Here is a 20,055-nt window from a genome sequence, read left to right as displayed (position 1 = left end):
GCAGGCGCATGTGGGCAGCGTCCCATGTCTCCTCCCAGCGCCGAAACCTTCCCGCCACCGCAGGTGCCTCGATCTGGCTCTGATGCCACGGTGCCAGGACCGGCTGATAACCTAGTACACACTGAAACGGAGACAGGTTAGTGGAGGAGTGGAGGAGGGAGTTTTGGGCCATCTCTGCCCAGGGGATGAAAGCCGCCCACTCCCTCTGGCCCGTCCTGGCAATAGGACCGCAGAAACCTACCCACATCCTGGTTTACTCTCTCAACCTGCCCATTACTCTCCGGGTGAAACCCTGAGGTCAGGCTGACCGAGACCCCCAGAGGTTTCTTGAACGCCCTCCAGACCCTCGATGTGAACTGGGGACCCCGATCAGACACTATATCCTCAGGCACCCCGTAGTGCCGGAAGACGTGTGTAAACAGAGCCTCCGCAGTCTGTAAGGAAAGGAAGGAGATGGCAGGACTTAGAAAACCGATCCAGAACGACCAGGATCGTGGTGTTACCTTGTGATGGATAAAATCCATCACAAAATCCACGATAGGTGTTACCGCGGTCGTTGTGGAACGGGTAGGGGTTGTAATTTCCCTCTGGGCAGGTGTCTAGGTGCCTTGCACTGAGCGCACACCGAGCAGGAGGAAACATAAACCCTCACGTCCTTAGCTAAAGTGGGCCACCAGTACTTCCCACTAAGACAGCGCACTGTCCGACCGATGCCAGGATGACCAGAGGAGGGTGACGTGTAAGCCCAACAGATCAATCGATCGCGGACATCAGACGGAATGTACATACGCTCAACTGGACACTGGGTGGGAGTGGGCTCCATACATAAAGCCCGGCTGATGTCCGCGTCAACCTCCCATACCACCGGTGCCACCAGGCAAGAAGCTGGAAGTATGGGAGTGGGATCCGTGGACCGCTCCTCTGTGTCATACATCCAGGACAGAGCATCTGCCTTAGCGTTCTGGGAACCTGGTCTGTAGGACAGGGTGAAAACAAAACGAGTGAAAAACATGGCCCACCTTGCCTGACGAGGGTTCAGTCTCCCCGCCGCCCGGATGTACTCCAGATTGTGGTGGTCAGTCCAAATGAGGAAAGGGTGTTTAGCCCCCTCAAGCCAATGTCTCCACGCCTTCAGAGCTTTGACCACAGCTAACAGGTCCCGGTCCCCCACATCATAGGCGGAGCTTTGGTGGCGTACCCGAGCGCTGAGACAGCACAGCTCCTATCCCAGCCTCGGACGCGTCCACCTCTACTATGAATGCTAAGGAGGGATCCGGATGAGTCAGCACGGGAGCTGAGGTAAACAAAGCCTTCAGGTGACCAAAAGCCCTGTCCGCCCCAGCTGACCACTGCAGTCGCACCGGTCCCCCCTTCAGCAAGGAGGTAATGGGAGCCGCTACCTGACCAAAGCCCTGGATAAACCTCCAGTAGTAGTTGGCAAACCCTAAGAACCGCTGCACTTCCTTTACCGTGGTTGGAGTCGGCCAATTACGCACGGCTGAAATGCGGTAATTTTTCATCTCCACCCCTGACGCGGACAGGCGGTACCCTAGGAAGGAGATGGACTGTTGGAAGAACAGACATTTCTCAGCCTTGACGTACAGGTCATGCTCCAACAGTCGACCAAGCACCTTGCGCACCAGGGACACATGCTCGGCACGTGTTGCGGAGTATATGAGAATGTCATCTATATACACCAATACACCCTGCCTGTGCAGGTCCCTGAAGATCTCGTCTACAAAGGATTGGAAGACTGATGGAGCATTCGTCAACCCGTACGGCATGACGAGGTACTCATAGTGCCCAGAGGTGGTACTAAATGCAGTCTTCCACTCATCCCCCTCCCGGATACGCACAAGGTTGTACGCGCTCCTGAGATCCAATTATGTGAAGAAGCGCGCCCGTGCAATGACTCGGTGACACTGGCTATGAGAGGCAACGGGTAACTGTACTTCACCGTGATCTGATTGAAACCCCGATAGTCAATGCACGGGCGTAAACCTCCATACTTCTTCTTCACAAAAAACAAACTTGAGGAGGCAGGTGAAGTGGAAGGCCAAATATATCCCTGTCCTAGAGATTCGGAGACATATGTTTCCATAGCCGCCGTCTCCTCCTGTGACAGGGGATAAACGTGACTCCTGGGAAGTGCTGCGTCTACCTGGAGATTTATCGTACAATCCCCCCGGTCGATGGGGTGGTAATTGAGTCGCCTTCTATTTACAGAAGGCGAGAGCCAAATCGGCATATTCTGGGGGGATGTGCATGGGGGAGACCTGGTTTGGACTCTCCACCGTAGTTGCACCTATGGAAACACCTACACACCCCCCTGAGCACTGACGTGACCATCCCTTCAGACCCCTCTGTTGCCACGAAATAGTGGGGTCATGATGGGCCAACCAGGGAAGCCCCAACACCACAGGAAAATCTATCAGGAGGAGACTTATACTCTCCTCATGACCCTCCTGCGTTATCATACCTAGTGAGCTGTGACCTCCCTAATCAGGCCCGATCCTAAAGGACGACTATCTAAGGCATGTACAGGGAAGGGCACATCAACAGGAACAATAGGGATCCCTAATCTAAGTGCAAATGCACGGTCAATAAAGTTCCCAGCTGCGCCTGAATCTACTAGCGCCTTGTGCTTGGAATGCGGGGAAAACTCAGGAAACTTTACACAGACATACATTTGCGCAACAGGGAGCTCTGGGTGAGTCTGGTGCCTACTCACCTGGGATGATCCACCAGTGCCCTGCCTGCTGCCTCGACTCCCTGGGGAACCTCCCCAGCACCGACCAGCAGTGTGCCCTCTGCGGCCACAGGTGGTGAAGGAAAGGGCCCCCCCTCCGGTCACCCTAAGAGCAGCACTTCCGAGCTCCATAGGTTAGACTCGGAAGTGCTGGGGGATGTAACGGACGGACCCCAATCCGAGCGTTCGCGGGTGGTCAACAGGTTATCCAGCCAGATGGATTAATCCACCAGCTGGTCGAGGTTAAGGATGGTGTCCCTGCAGGCCAGCTCCCGACGGATGTCCTCCCGTAGATTTCACCGGTAATGGTCGATCAGGGCCCTCTCATTCCATCCCGCGCTGGCAGCCAAGGTCCTGAAGTCAAGTGTGAAGTCCTGTGCGCTCCTCTTCCCCTGTCTGAGATGGACCAAGCGTTCCCCCGCCGCTCTCCCCTCAGGCGGATGATTGAAAACCGCCCGGAAGCGTCGGGTGAAATCCTCGTAACGGACCAACGTAGCGTCTATCTCTCCCCATTCGGCGTTGGCCCATTCCAGCGCTTTCCCCGACAAACAGGAGATGAGGGCAGACACTCTCTCGTATCCCGATGGGAGCCGGGTGGATGGTCACCAGGTAGAGCTCCACCTGGAGCAGGAACCCCTGGCACCCGGCAGCCGTCCCATCATAGGCCTTCGGGAGCGAGAGACGAATCCCACTGGTTCCAGGTGACGGAGGGGTGGACAGCGGTGGGGGTTGAGGTGAAGTTGATGGGGGTGTGGAAAAACCCTCTCTCTCCCATCGCTCCATGGTGTGCAGCACGCGATCCATTGCTGTGCCCAGATTGTGCTGCTGGACGCGCTCCTCCACTGGTACCGGAGGACTGGGTGCACCTGCTGACTCCATAGGTGGTGCGTGATTCTGTCAGGTGTCAGTGTGCAGCGGTAGGACGGAGTCAAGCGCAGGACACAGAACTGAGTAAATAATTAACTTTACTAGGAAAACAACAAATCTAATTTCCATGCAGGGAAATAAAAACAGCTCACAGCATTATACAACACCAAACAAAGAACAATCACGCACAAAACCATGAGGGAACCAGAGGGTTAAATAGGGAAATAACCATAACGTGATGGGAACCAGGTGTGTACAATCAAGACAAAAACATAGAAAAAGAAACGTAGATCAGTGGCAGCTAGAAAGCCGGTGACGACGACCGCTGATAGCCTCCTGCACAAGGAGAGGCACCAACTTCGGCGGAAGTCATGACAAAAAGTACTATCTTAGTACCGTACACCATATTTCTTCAATTATTACATGAAATGAGAATGAATTAATGGAGGAATCTGAACAACAATGGTAGACAGACCTTTTTAAAACGACTAAATAGCCTCCTTAAAATGGGGCCCAATGTCAAGTGTTTATGGGCATGGAGGCACTGTTCTGAACGAGAGATAAGATGACTTACCTGTCACCGTCAGTCTGACTGCATCACTCCACTTAGAATGCTTCTTCTGATCAATATGTGTACCCAGACACCAGTAGTCACCACTGTCTGAAATCTTAACCTCACTGATCTCATATTCATGCTTCCTACTGAGGGAGTCTATGACATCCTTGCGCCATGTGTATTCGCCATGTGTATTCCCATCTTCCCAGTCAGTCATCTCCTCTCTGTTTGTTACATCTGAGAGTGACAGACTCTCTACTGAAAATCTGGGAAGATTTGGGGTGTAAGGTCAAAACAGCCTTTGCCTGTCCTGCACAAAATAAAAACTAGCATGATACAATTGCTTTACACATGTTATTTTGAGACACTCAAAACACAAAATATGTCTATCCAAAAGCAGCTTTAAAAATCACAAACAAAGAAATATGATGAAGCATTAAGAGATGAAGGCTTGATCAAGTGTACAGATATCTACCATCATCATCTTCAGAGTGTCGAGAGTAGATGTGTGTACTCAGCACTACAACAAAAAAAGTCACATTGCTCCAATATTAGCTTGAAATAAATAACAACATGCCATATTCATGTTACTGATGACCAAATCCATCCTGTACTTTATTTTAAAGGTGCAATCTGCATTTCCTACATAGATTTCTACACTACTAAATGAATTACAGAAATTCAAGTCTTATTCCATCATAACCCAAAATATACAGTTATTCTATGACAATTATTGTAAACAATGTAGATGAATGAATTTCCTTAGACCCATCCCTCAGGCGTATACTACAACAAGCGGCATTGTGAGCTTTTTGTGGTGGTTTGAATTACAGACTGCAGCTTTAAATGGCCACTGACTTCCCATGTTCTGCACACAGAGAGAGTACAGAGACCAAAAACACCAAATCACCACTAATTAATCTCTTAACATAGTTTAATATAACTGTAGCAAAGGAACCCTCAACCATTTACAATAAACACAACTTGATACTACAACACATCCAATAAATATTGCATTTTGTATTCATTGTCATTGACAGAACATTTTGCATCCACTGAGTTAACACCACTCTTTAGTTCCTGAGGTATGACCTGGTTAAATGCACACCACCACACTAACCATGTCTGCATGGCATCATCTCTATAAGCTCAGGTTCTCACCGTGATGCAACATCAATGTAGGGTGGTCACATTCTTACTTCACATCTTAACCATACTTGCGGCAACTTCCTTTTACACTGTTTTCTCAACAAGGGACAGAAAACAATGTCTTATTCCTTTTTCTCTTAAAGGCTTAGTAAATCAGGTAATTAGTGTTCATAAACAAACACACTAACACAGTTTATTTATTCTAAAATTGATGAAAAAATAATAATCCTCATCAATCTACACACAATACCCCATAATGACGAAGTGAAAACAGGTTTAGATATTTTTGCAAATGTATTAAAAATAAACATAAACATTAATACTTTATTTACATAAGTATTCAGACCCTTTGCTATGAGACTCGAAATTGAGCTCAGGAGCATCCTGTTTCCATTGATTATCCTTGAGATGTTTGTACAACTTGATTGGAGTCCACTTGTTGGAATTCAATTGATTGGACATGATTTGGAAAGGCACACACCTGTCTATATAAGGTCCCAGAGTTGACACTGCATGTCAGAGCAAAACAAGCCATGAGGTCGAAGGAATTGTCCGTAGAGCACCAAGACAGGATTGCGCTGAGGCTCAGATCTGTGGAAGGGTACCAAAACATTTCTGCAGCATTGAAGGTCCCCAAAAACACTTTGGCCTCCATCATTCTTAAATGGAATAAGTTTGGAGCCACCAAGACTCTTCCTAGCGCTGGCCGCCCGGCCAAACTGAGCAATCGGGGGACAAAAGCCTTGGTCAGGGAGGAGACCAAGAACCCAATGGTCACTCTGACAGCACTCCACCAATCAGGCCTTTATGGTAGTGGCCAGACGGAAGCCTCTCCTCAGTAAAAGGCACATGACAGCCAGCTTAGAGTTTGCCAAAAGGCACCTAAAGACTCTCAGACCGTGAGAAACAAGATTCTCTGATCTGATGAAACCAAGATTGAACTTTTTGGCCTGAATGCCAAGTGTCACGTCTGGAGGAAAAGTGGCACCATCCCTACGGTGAAGCATGGTGGTGGCAGCATCATGCTGTGGGGATGTTTTTCAGCGGCAGGGACTGGGAGACTAGTCAGGATTGAGTGAAAGATGATCGGAGAAAAGTACTGAGAGATCCTTGTTGAAAACCTGCTAAGGTTCACTTTCCAACAGGACAACGACCCTAAGCCCACAACCAAGACAACGCAGGAGTGGCTTCAGGACAAGTCTCTGAATGTCCTTGAGTTGCCCAGCCAGAGCCCGGACTTGAACCCGCTCTAACTTATCTGGAGAGACCTGAAAATAGCTGTTTAGCGAAGCTCCCCATCCATCCTGACAGAGCTTGAGAAGATCCGCAGAGAAAAATGGGAGAAACTCCCCAAATACAGGTGTGCCAAGCTTGTAGCGTCTTACCCAAGAAGACTCTAGGCTGTAATCGCTGCCAAAGGTGATTCAACAAAGTACTGAGTAAAGGGTCTGAATACTTATGTAAATGTGATATTTCAGTTTTTTATGTGTCTAAACCTGTTTTTGCTTTGTCATTATGGGGTATTGATGAGGAAAAAACAACAATATAATCAATTTTAGAATAAGGCTGTAACGTAACAAAATGTGAAAAAGTCAAGGGGTCTGAATACTTTCCGAATGCGCTGTACATAGTAGCAAACAGAGCAAGGTGTGCTCCATTCTGTCCCCACAGACAGGTTACTTTCTAAACAAATACAGTCCTTCTGACAAACCACTCTAGAGTCTGCTTAGATCACACCTCTTCACCGTCACACAGAAAAACAGAGAGAGAAAGATTCAAGAGAAATGTCAAAAGACTGTGAGAAAAAATAGTAGCAGTTGATAGCGTGTTTATATTCTGACCAACTTCTCCTTATGGTTGGCTACATGGTCTCACACTCGCTCCTTAGAGACCTGAATTGATGAGATCAGAGCTTGTGGTTTTATATCAGAATGTGCAGATGTTTGTTTTATGCTGCACCATGCACAGATAGATAGATAGATAGATAGATAGATAGATAGATAGATAGATAGATAGATAGATAGATAGATAGATAGATAGATAGATAGATAGATAGATAGATAGATAGATAGATAGATAGATAGATAGATAGATAGATAGATAGATAGATAGATAGATAGATAGATAGATAGATAGATAGATAGATAGATAGATAGATAGATCTGATAGATAGATAGATAGATAGATAGATAGATAGATAGATAGATAGATAGATAGATAGATAGATAGATAGATAGATAGATAGATAGATAGATAGATAGATAGATAGATAGATAGATAGATAGATAGATAGATAGATAGATAGATAGATAGATAGATAGATAGATAGATAGATAGATAGATAGATAGATAGATAGATAGATAGATAGGCCTCCCCTCAAACCTTTGCTCAGCTGTCAGGTGGCAAGCCTAGCCAGCTAACCTCAGTTTTTCCACAATGGAAATGGACATCTTCTGCCACCCCCTCAATTACGAGGAATAAGTTTACTTAGATACTGTCTACATAGATATGTTTGTTATTGTGTTGTTTATGGTTGTATTTCAATTTGTCTGTTTATGTGATGTGCCTAAGGGTTATTGTTCATGTACCGTATCGTGTTTTATTGTGTGTGTGTGTTTTGTGTGTGTGTGTGTGTGTGTGTTGTGTGGTTTGTGTGTGTGTGTGTGTGCATCAGAGGAAGAGCTGTGCGGAATTTATTACCACTGACCAGAGTTGGGAGGAGTTTCAAATTTGTAACTGGGTAACTGAATTTCCAGGTTAAAGTGTAGAGTTTAATTTTGCTTCAAATCATTACATTTGTTGTTGTAGAGTGTAGAGTGAGACACTCTGCGTGAAGAAACAAGGTAAACATCTGGGGTTTCTTATTGCCCCCTTCATGACAGGACTGTAACTACTCCACATTCCTGTGGATCACAATATTGAAGCTAATATGGTCATTGGTCACATAGCAACAACATAACCCCTCAGTCTACTGGGTCTGCCCTCTTATTCAGTGGCGGCTCCTGAAAAAATTCTCAGGGGGGGCAATTTTTCTGATGATTTAGGTGACCTACACACATTATAAAAAAGATATGTCCAGCAACAACATGAAGACAGGGGCAGCATATAAGTCAATACCAGAAGCATTTATTGACTGATCTCAAAAGTGTTGGCTTACCAGGGTTGGTGGAGCCCTCAGTTTCATCTTTGCCTCGCAAAGCTAACTCAAACACTCCGCAAAACTTCACACACTGGATTAGCCGGCTGAGGATGTGGCGGTTCTTGCTAATGTCGTAGTAAATATATTTGTTATAGTGAATATGGAATATGATATGTTGAGTAAAATGTTGTGCTAAGATCTATTTAGGTCAGGAGCTGGTTATAAGTTCTGTTCCTATCCAATAACAATGGACAAAAGGGTCCTATCTTGTCAGCCTTGTCAGCAGGTGGCCAAGGACAACACCCACGCCATAGGCCTCTCAGTTCTTCCAACTCACGAGTTCTTGCTCTGAGGACACACACACACACACACACAAACACACACACACACACATCATCACTGTTAAACACACACACACACACACACACACACACACACACACACACACATCATCACTGTTAAACACACACACACACACAAAAATCCCCTCTCTTAGGCTGAACATTTGAAGACAGAGAACCCGACTCAGAGCCAATGCAACAGTGACAGTAGCCTGGAGGGGACCTCGCCCAACTCATCAGGACCAATCAGAAGATCAGAACTACTAGATTCAACCTACTTCATTTATTGCATAAAATGTCTGCACAGTGCACACAATGTTTCGGGGCTCTCTTCAGATAATAATAATAATAATAATAATATGCCATTTAGCAGACGCTTTTATCCAAAGCGACTTACAGTCATGCGTGCATACATTTTTGTGTATGGGTGGTCCCGGGGATCGAACCCACTACCTTGGCGTTACAAGCGCCGTGCTCTACCAGCTGAGCTACAGAAAGTGGATACTCATGGATGCGCATCGCAATTGTAAAATGTCAACACAATTGGAGACACCACGTCATTTTTGGAGACATGCTATTGACAGTAAACTATTGTAGATGCGACTGCTAACTAAATACAACATTTTAGCTGGCTAGCTAATCATCTTAGCTAAATGTGGGGCAAACAATTCAGTTATTTACCGTTAATTTGAGGGATTGGGGTGAAAGAAATCGAGTTACATAGTGATACTTTACGATATACTGTATTGACAATATCGCAATATTTTAGCGCTAGTTGGCTGTACCTGCACCAAAACACCATTATTGTTCCTTCATAGCTTGTTCTCAATCTTTTCACATTGGGAGCCAATTTGTTTTCAGCACTTTTATTTCCATGACTGATCAAAACTCGTTCTCATGGCTTTCTGATCCCTCTGCAACAGACATATGGTGCGCAATAAAATCACAGTATCGAATCGCAATACGTATAGAATCATGAGACTCACAATGCATATATCTCTTCGTGAGGTTCCTGGCAATTCCCAGCCCAAGTTCATTTGCCACAACAAATCTCTTCGCTAGCAAACGCGATGTCTTCTCCAAAACGGCAATGTGTCTCCAGCAATGTTTACTTTTTTGACGTTCTATGGCATCTCCACTTTCCAAGCATATATGACCACATGTAATATTTTGGTAAGTGATGCAAATAGTGAACTATGTAGGGCCAGGATGTAAAATATATGTAGCTGCAGCAATTTCTCTTATCTGATATGGTAAGTAATGGGGCTTAATGTATAGCTCCCTAAGAGTTTGACGAACGGGTCCGTGCACGCGATTCCAGATATCTTTACCTCTGAATAAACTGCCTTTATTATACCATATCCACCCTGTCCAAAGTCTCTACTTGGTCTCAGTTCTCCAGTAAACTTGTGATTATCAACACTAACCTCATCGTTGTGGCGGCGGACAGCTAGCCTGTATCCCTCATCCAGTTGAGTGGCAATGTTATTTTTTCGTTCGTACCAATTTTTGGAAAATCCTCGGGTGTAGGACTTTCCGCCTTTAGTAGAAACCTGTTGAATTATTAAATTTGGTCTGGGAGGTCCTAATTGTTTCGTTGCCAATTTATCTTCATTTGTTCGCCGACAAAAAGGAACTTCTTTCAAAGACACAATCCGCTCTTTTCTTAGTTACGTTCATGGTTACGTTACGTATGACGAAAGCGCGTAAGTGCAAGCCCTCAGACACCCATAGAGATTGTATTGAAAGCTCTGAAATTTGAAAAAAATAGATTTTACATGGGAGTCTATGACAGACTTCTGGGCGATTTTCAACCTGACTGAAATCGCCCCAAAAGGGGGGGTGCCCATTTGAAGCAATTGGACATTTAGTGGCAGTGTGGCACTGTGGCAGATCAGACGTCTAGATTACAACACTGATAACTACTGTTGCCGTGATATAATTGATTAGAAAAAAAATCCCTTCCTTTTCCCGTTTGGCAGTGCGTCGCCCATATCGCCCTATTGAACAGGCCGCCCCTGCTCTTATTCCTTCCTCTCTCTATGTCATCATATTAGTACAGACATGGACCACTTCTGTATGGGTTCATATCAGTAGAAGTCAAATCTGAATGTGGTTTAAGAAGACTGACAGCAATATGGTGCATAGAGATTTTGTTAGAAAGTGTTGCTTTACATCAGGGTGTCAAACTCAATCAACAAAAGGGCCATATTGAAAAAAAACACCAAGAATTCGTGGGCTATTATATTTGTATTTACAAAAGAACATGCATAAAACTGCAACCCAAACTGTCTATTGTTTTATTAGAAAAAATATGGCGTTTTATAATGTCCACTTATGTACATAGGATGCTGTATATTGCATTTTAACATTTTAAAACAGAGATCAATAATACAGTGGGGAAAAAAAGTATTTAGTCAGCCACCAATTGTGCAAGTTCTCCCACTTAAAAAGATGAGAGAGGCCTGTAATTTTCATCATAGGTACACGTCAACTATGACAGACAAATTGAGCATTTTTTTTCCAGAAAATCACATTGTAGGATTTTTATGAATTTATTTGCAAATTATGGTGGAAAATAAGTATTTGGTCACCTACAAACAAGCAAGATTTCTGGCTCTCACAGACCTGTAACTTCTTCTTTAAGAGGCTCCTCTGTCCTCCACTCGTTACCTGTATTAATGGCACCTGTTTGAACTTGTTATCAGTATAAAAGACACCTGTCCACAACCTCAAACAGTCACACTCCAAACTCCACTATGGCCAAGACCAAAGAGCTGTCAAAGGACACCAGAAACAAAATTGTAGACCTGCACCAGGCTGGGAAGACTGAATCTGCAATAGGTAAGCAGCTTGGTTTGAAGAAATCAACTGTGGGAGCAATTATTAGGAAATGGAAGACATACAAGACCACTGATTGCTAGGTCGCCAGGTCGCAGTTGTAAATGAGAACTTGTTCTCAACTGGCTTACCTGGTTAAATAAAGGTGAAATAAAAAATAATAAAAAATAAAATGATAATCTCCCTTGATCTGGGGCTCCACGCAAGATCTCACCCCGTGGGGTCAAAATGATCACAAGAACGGTGAGCAAAAATCCCAGAACCACACGGGGGGACCTAGTGAATGACCTGCAGAGAGTTGGGACCAAAGTAACAAAGCCTACCATCAGTAACACACTACGCCGCCAGGGACTCAAATCCTGCAGTTCCAGACGTGTCCCCCTGCTTAAGCCAGTACATGTCCAGGCCCGTCTGAAGTTTGCTAGAGTGCATTTGGATGATCCAGAAGAGGATTGGGAGAATGTCATATGGTCAGATGAAACCAAAATAGAACTTTTTGGTAAAAAACTCAACTCGTCGTGTTTGGAGGACAAAGAATGCTGAGTTGCATCCAAAGAACACCATACCTACTGTGAAGCATGGGGGTGGAAACATCTTGCTTTGGGGCTGTTTTTCTGCAAAGGGACCAGGACGACTGATCCGTGTAAAGGAAAGAATTAATGGGGCCATGTATCGTGAGATTTTGAGTGAAAACCTCCTTCCATCAGCAAGGGCATTGAAGATGAAACGTGGCTGGGTCTTTCAGCATGACAATGATCCCAAACACACCGTCCGGGCAACAAAGGAGTGGCTTCGTAAGAAGCATTTCAAGGTCCTGGAGTGGCCTAGCCAGTCTCCAGATCTCAACCCCATATAAAATCTTTGGAGGGAGTTGAAAGTCTGTGTTGCCCAGCGACAGCCCCAAAACATCACTGCTCTAGAGGAGATCTGCATGGAGGAATGGGCCAAAATACCAGCAACAGTGTGTGAAAACCTTGTGAAGACTTACAGAAAACGTTTGACCTGTGTCATTGCCAACAAAGGGTATATAACAAAGTATTGAGAAACTTTTGTTATTGACCAAATACTTATTTTCCACCATAATTTGAAAATAAATAAATTACAAATCCTACAATGTGATTTTCTGGATTTTTTTTTCTCATTTTGTCTGTCATTGTTGATGTGTACCTATGATGAAAATTACAGGCCTCTCATCTTTTTAAGTGGGAGAACTTTCACAATTGGTGGCTGACTAAATACTTTTTTTCCCCACTGTAAGTCATCCTCATGTGTATATATAACTATAAGTTTGAGTCTTTCTCTTTGTTTCAGACCTGCATCCTTCAGTGTCTCTCAGAATAAGACCCAACAGAACTCAACACTTTACATCAAAGTCTCTCTCACTAAGCTGTGAGGAGAAGGGGAACTCTACTGGATGGAGACTGAAGAGATACAGAGAGAGAGGAGTGTAGTCAGGGTGTGGCTCTAACTGGGGATCAATAGCAGGGTCCACATGTACCATCAGGTCCACACTTGAAAAGGACAGTGGAGTGTACTGGTGTGAGTCTGCATCAGGAGAGTACAGTAATGCTGTCAACATCACAGTGGATGGTACGTCTATTGTACAACTTTCACTAACTTTTTTTACATTTCAATGTATGATAATGATGTTCAATTATGAAACTGAATGAATGTATTTCATATAAAATGCAAGCTCATAAGACGTTAAAATATTGTGAGTGATTACTCCAGATTTACAGTTTTATTTATATATTATGTTACACAGCTGGTGCTGTGATCCTGGAAAACCTTGCCTATCCCATGACTGAGGGAGACTCTGTGACTCTGCGCTGTATAAATAGATATCAGGAAGCAAACCCAAACCCCAAGGTTGATTTCTACAAAGATGGAGAACTCATCAGGAATGAGACCACAGGAGAGATGACCATTCCTGCAGTATCCATGTCAGGTGAAGGCATCTATTCGTGTAAATCTAATGAAGCAGAATCACCAGAGAGCTGGGTGAAAGTGAGAGGTGAGAAATCAGTTTTGATCACATTACCTTTTCATAATATCTGTGGTCATCAGTGATTTGTAGTGTTAAAAAGCATACTGTAGGTTTGGAGTTGCAAGCTCAGGCTGGTCATCTGATCTCAAGTCAGTTGTCAAATATATAATGTATCTCCAGAATTGTTTCACTTTGTCCACTACTTTATTTATTTTCTATAACTACCTCAGAGTCTGATGGTGATTTGCTGTTCTCTCTCCAGGCATAACTCCTGGACCCTCTACATCAGTCCTAGTAGTAGTGGTTGTGGGCCTGGTTGTTGCTGGTGTTCTACTGGCCATTCTCCTGGTGCTGCTGTGTCGATATGAAAACGCCAAAGGTGAGACTTTTATAAATTCTCATTTAACTTTTTAGTTCATGTTTAAGAGAAAATGTCTAATTACAAAAGTTCAAAATAGTAATGTCCTGATATAATAATATGCATTTTTCATTACAGGTTCCTGTTGTAACAGGATATTCTCGTGAGTACACCTGTCTTTCAACTACGTTCCTTTTCATACAGTAAAATATCATCTGTGTGTTTCATGAGTATCTCTCTCCGTGTAGGCCCCCCCAGCCACACAGTACCAACCTGGACCCCCAACAGGACCAAGGATCTACCCAGAGCCGGGCTCCTGATGCTGGGTACACACGTCTGCAGAATTGTCAGTCTCTCAGCCCAGATCACTATCACTCTCCTCTCTCTGTAACTTCATCCACTGACTTTTCACCATCCACTTTGTGTTAAACATGTTAATGCACTCTGTCCCTAGGCAATCTGAGGGATAACTAACCAATTAATCTTTCTCTCTCTTCTTTGACCAACAGGTGGCGCTAACATTTACAATACAGTCACTCCCTCAGACAATAATGACAATGGTACTGTTACTGTATGTTAAGTTTAGCATGAATACAGTATAGAGTTCTTGTTGTTGTTGTTCTTCATATGTTTAATATGACTAGCATACTAAGACTAAGTAGATATATTAGTGTATTACCTGTATGTTTCAGATACTGCTGCTGCTACTGCTGGACCAAGTGATGTGATGTACGCCCAGATACAACTAAAAATGTTGGACAAGAAAAATGAAAGTAATTCTCAACTGTCACATAAATTAATACAAAATGAAGCAATGTTTATTTTTACTCATCAAATTTGATACAAACTTACAAATTCTCTCCTCCTCCTCCTCTTCCTCCTCCTCCTCCTCCTCCACTTCCTCCTCCACTTCCTCCTCCTCCTCCTCCTCCTCCTTAGAAAAGCCAGCTGATCCAAAAGAAAATCCAGTCTATTCTGAGGCCAAGACAGGGAAGGCCACAGGTAAGACCCATTCTACAGGTTGGCAGTCAGTGAAATCTAAATGTACAATTTTGGAGTTTCAATGAAGATGCAGAATATGCAATAAGCTAATTCTTTCATTTGTTGACTGGATATTTCAATTTTCAGCAGCAACTGGACATGTTGATGTGACCTATGCTGAGGTTGACCTTAAACAGCAGGCCAAAGCCAAGAAGAAGAAAGGTAAGACTAGAAATCCCTCCTTCCATATTCCCCCTATGATAACCTCACACCTCTTTGACCCCTTATTGACTAACTGTATATTATTATGTATATAACTGTTCTATTATTCTGATGTTTATCCTCACCCCTTACAGAAACAGAAACCCCACCTGAGGCAGATTCTGTCTATTCTCAAGTGAAGCCAGTCACAGCCCCAGGTAAGACTAATAGCCATATGCTATTGATACTTAATATGATACTAATATGGAACAATTTCTCTGAAGTATAATGTATGTATTTCAAGTATGTCTTTTTGTTTGATTCTTAAGAGTTTGTTTGACTGCATGTCCTAAACAACTTTGTGTGGTGATATGTTGCAGGACCTTGAGGGGGGCAGGGATGGAGGAATGGAAGGATGGACTGATGGAGGGATTGAGGGATTGAGGGATGGAAGGATGGAGGGATGGAGGGATGGAAGGATGGAGTGATGGAGGGATGGAGGGATGGATGGGTGGAAGGATGGAGGGATGGAAGGATGGATGGAGAAATGGAGGGTTGGAGGGATGGAGGGATGGAGGGATGGAGGGACACACCATCAGAGGAGAAGCGGAAGGATACACGGGAACATGGATTATGCACGCTCAACGCACGCAAGCAAACAAACAGACACACACACACACACAATAACACTGTCAAGAATGCTGAGTGTGGATGTGGTGCGAGAAATCAAGCGCAGGAACAAGGGCGTTCGTCAACAGACTTTAGTGATCCAAAAATATAACTCCAAACAGGTAACTGGCCAACCCAACCGGGAGGCATGAACAATTACGCACACACACAACAGTGCGTAAAATAGTAGAAACGCGCACGCAGTGCGGACTCTCAAAAACAAACAACATGAGAGGAAAACCCACCAACAGCTAACAGCTGACATAACAATCACACATAACACCTGACCCAACACACGATAACTAAATAGGAAACCAAATCAAACACTAACAAGGGACAGGTGTACAAACAGACAAAACCAAACAAACATGAAACATCGAACGGTGGTAGCTAGTACTCTGGGGACGACGACCGCCGAAGCCTGCCCGAACAAGGAGGAGGAGCAGCCTCGGCCGAAACCGTGACAGTACCCCCCCCTTGACGCGCGGCTCCAGCCGTGCGCCGACCCCGGCCTCGGGGACGACCAGGAAGCGGAGCAGGGCGCGTAGGATGACCCCGATGGAACTCGGTCAGAAGAGACAGGTCTAATATGTCCCTCCTCGGCACCCAGCACCGCTCCTCCGGGCCGTACCCCTCCCACTCCACGAGATATTGGACACCCCCCATCCGGCGTCTCGAATCAAGGATGGACCTAACGGTGTACGCCGGAGCCCCCTCGATGTCCAACGGGGGCGGAGGAGTCTCTTCTATCTCATAGTCCTGGAGTGGACCACCGGCCTGAGGAGAGACACATGGAACGAGGGGTTAATATTCTTGTAATCAATGGGCAGTTCTAACCTGTAACACACCTCGTTCAACCTCCTCAGGACTTTGAACGGCCCCACAAACCGCCGACCCAGCTTCCGGCAGGGCAGGCGGAGGGGCAGGTTTCTGGTCGAGAGCCAGACTCGATCTCCAGGTGCGTACACAGGCCCCTCACTGCGGTGGAGATCGGCGCTCGTCTTATGTCGACGGATGGCCCGCTGCAGATGAACGTGGGCAGCGTTCCACGTCTCCTCCGAGCGCCGCACCCACTCATCCACCGCAGGGGCCTCGATCTGGCTCTCATGCCAAGGTGCCAGAACCGGCTGGTACCCCAACACACACTGGAAAGGGGTTAGTTTGGTGGAGGAGTGGCGGAGAGAGTTTTGTGCCTTTTCGGCCCAGGGAACATATCTCGCCCACTCCTCCGGCCGGCCCTGGCAATATGACCTCAGACACCTACCCACATCCTGGTTGACACGTTCAATCTGCCCATTACTCTCCGGGTGGTAACCCGAGGTAAGGCTCACCGAAACCCCCAACCGTTCCATAAAGGCTCTCCACACTCTGGAGGTGAACTGGGGGCCTCGATCAGACACTATATCCTCGGGTACCCCGTAATGCCGGAAGACATGGGTAAACAGAGCCTCAGCGGTCTGTAGGGCAGTAGGGAGACCCGGCATGGGAAGGAGACGACAGGCCTTCGAGAACCGATCCACAACGACCAGGATGGTAGTATTCCCCTGTGAGGGGGGAAGGTCTGTAACAAAGTCCACTGAGAGGTGGGACCAGGGTCGTTGCGGAACGGGCAGGGGTTGTAGCTTACCCCTGGGCAAATGTCTGGGCGCCTTACACTGGGCACACACCGAACAGGAGGAGACATAAACCCTCACATCCCTGGCTAACGTTGGCCACCAGTACTTAGTGCTAAGGCAGTGAACTGTCCGGCCGATACCTGGATGTCCAGAGGAGGGGGACGTATGAGCCCAATAAATGAGGTGATCGCGTACCTCGAGCGGAACGTACGTCCGACCCACTGGACACTATGGAGGACTTGGGTCAGTGCGTAACGCCCGCTCGATCTCTGCATCGACCTCCCATACCACCGGTGCCACCAGACAAGACTTTGGTAGTATGGGAGTGGGCTCAACGGACCTCTCCTCCGTGTCATACCGCCGAGACAGGGCATCTGCCTTCCCGTTCTGGGACCCAGGGATGTAAGTGATTTTAAATACAAACCGGGCTAGAAACATAGTCCAGCGAGCCTGGCGAGGATTCAGTCTCCTAGCTGCCCGGATGTATTCCAGGTTACGGTGGTCGGTCAAAATGAGGAAAGGGTGTTGAGCCCCCTCAAGCCAATGCCTCCACACCTTTAGGGCTTGTACCACGGCTAACAGCTCCCTGTCCCCTACGTCATAATTCCGCTCCGCCGGACTGAGCTTCTTAGAATAAAAAGCACAGGGGCGGAGTTTAGGTGGTGTGCCAGACCGTTGTGAGAGAACGGCCCCGATACCGGCTTCAGACGCGTCTACCTCTACCTGGAATGGTAAAGCGGGATCCGGATGCGCCAGCACCGGCGCCGAGGTAAACAGGTCCTTCAGTCTCCCAAAAGCCCTGTCCGCCTCAGCTGACCACCGCAAGCGCACCGGACCCCCCTTCAACAGGGACGTTATGGGAGCTGCCACCTGTCCAAAACCCCGGATAAACCTCCGGTAGAAATTCGCAAAACCCAAGAACTGTTGCACCTCTTTCACAGTGGTTGGGGTTTGCCAATTACGCACAGCTGACACCCGGTCAACCTCCATCTTCACCCCTGACGCAGACAACTGATAACCCAAAAAGGAGACCGACTCCTGAAAGAACAGACATTTCTCTGCCTTGACATATAGGTCATATTCCAACAGCCTCCTCAATACTCGGCGCACCAGGGCTACATGCTCAGCTCGGGTAGAACTGTACACCAGAATATCGTCTATGTACACGACTACTCCCTGCCCCTGCATGTCCCGGAAAATCTCATCTACAAAGGATTGGAAGACTGAGGGAGCATTCATTAACCCATATGGCATGACGAGATACTCGTAATGACCGGAGGTCGTGCTAAATGCTGTCTTCCATTCATCGCCCTCTCTAATGCGCACCAAGTTATATGCGCTCCTGAGATCCAATTTTGTGAAGAACTGAGCACCGTGTAATGACTCCGTCATAGTCGCAATCAGAGGAAGTGGATAACTGTACTTCACCGTAATCTGATTGAGACCGCGGTAATCAATACACAGGCGCAAACCTCCATCTTTTTACTTCACAAAAAAGAAGCTTGAGGAAGCGGGTGAAGTGGAGGCCCGTATGTATCCCTGTCTCAGAGACTCGGCGATGTAAGTTTCCATCGCCTTCCTCTCCTCTTGAGACAAGGGATACACATGGCTCCGCGGGAGTGCTGCTCCTAACTGGAGATCTATCGCACAATCCCCCTGTCTATGAGGCGGCAGCTGCGCCGTCCTTGTCTTACTAAACACCAGTGTCAAATCCTCATACTCGGGGGGAATATGCAGTGCGGGCATTTGATTTGGACTCTCCACCGAGGTCGCCCCTATGGAAACACCCAGACATAGCCCCTCACACTGAACAGACCACCCTTTAAGAGCCTTCTCTCGCCACGAAATAGTAGGATCATGGGTAATCAACCAGGGAAGTCCCAGCACCACTGGATACGAAGGAGAGTCAATCAGATAGAGCTGAATCGTCTCCTCATGACCCCCCTGCGTCTTCATCCTAAGGGGCGCTGTGACCTCCCTAATTAACCCAGATCCTAACGGACGGCTATGTAGGGCATGTACAGGGAAAGGCTTATCAACGGAAAGGAGAGGAATCCCTAACTCTACACAGAACTGGCGATCTACAAAATTCCCAGCTGCGCCTGAATCTACTAGCGCCTTATGCTGGGAACGAGGTGCAACCTGTGGAAAACAAACAGGCAAGGTTATGTGAACGACAGAAAGCTCTGGGTAAGTAGGGCGGCGCCTACTCACCTGGGAGGACTCCCCAATGCGTGGCCTGCCTTCACCTCCACCGGGGGACCTTCCCCAACACCTAGCCGCGGTGTGCCCTCCACGGCCACAGTTGGTGCAGGGAACGGCCCCCCTCGGGTTCCTACTCCTCCGTTCTCTAGCGCCAGCACCTCCGAGCTCCATAGGGCTCGGCTCGGAGGTGCCGGAGGGTGAAATGGGCTACCCCCACCCGGGACGTCCACGGGTGGCGAGCAGGGTGTCCAGCCGAATGGCCATGTCGACCAGTTGGTCAAACGACAACGTGGTATCCCTGCACGCCAACTCTCTCTGGACGTCCTCCCGGAGGCTGCAGCGGAAGTGGTCTATGAGGGCCCGCTCATTCCACCCTGCATCTGCCGCTAGAGTCC

The sequence above is a fragment of the Coregonus clupeaformis genome, chromosome 8 (assembly GCF_020615455.1).
Source record: "Coregonus clupeaformis isolate EN_2021a chromosome 8, ASM2061545v1, whole genome shotgun sequence".
In the NCBI taxonomy this organism is placed as follows: Eukaryota; Metazoa; Chordata; class Actinopteri; order Salmoniformes; family Salmonidae; genus Coregonus; species Coregonus clupeaformis.
Note: the sequence above shows the minus strand (reverse complement) of the source record.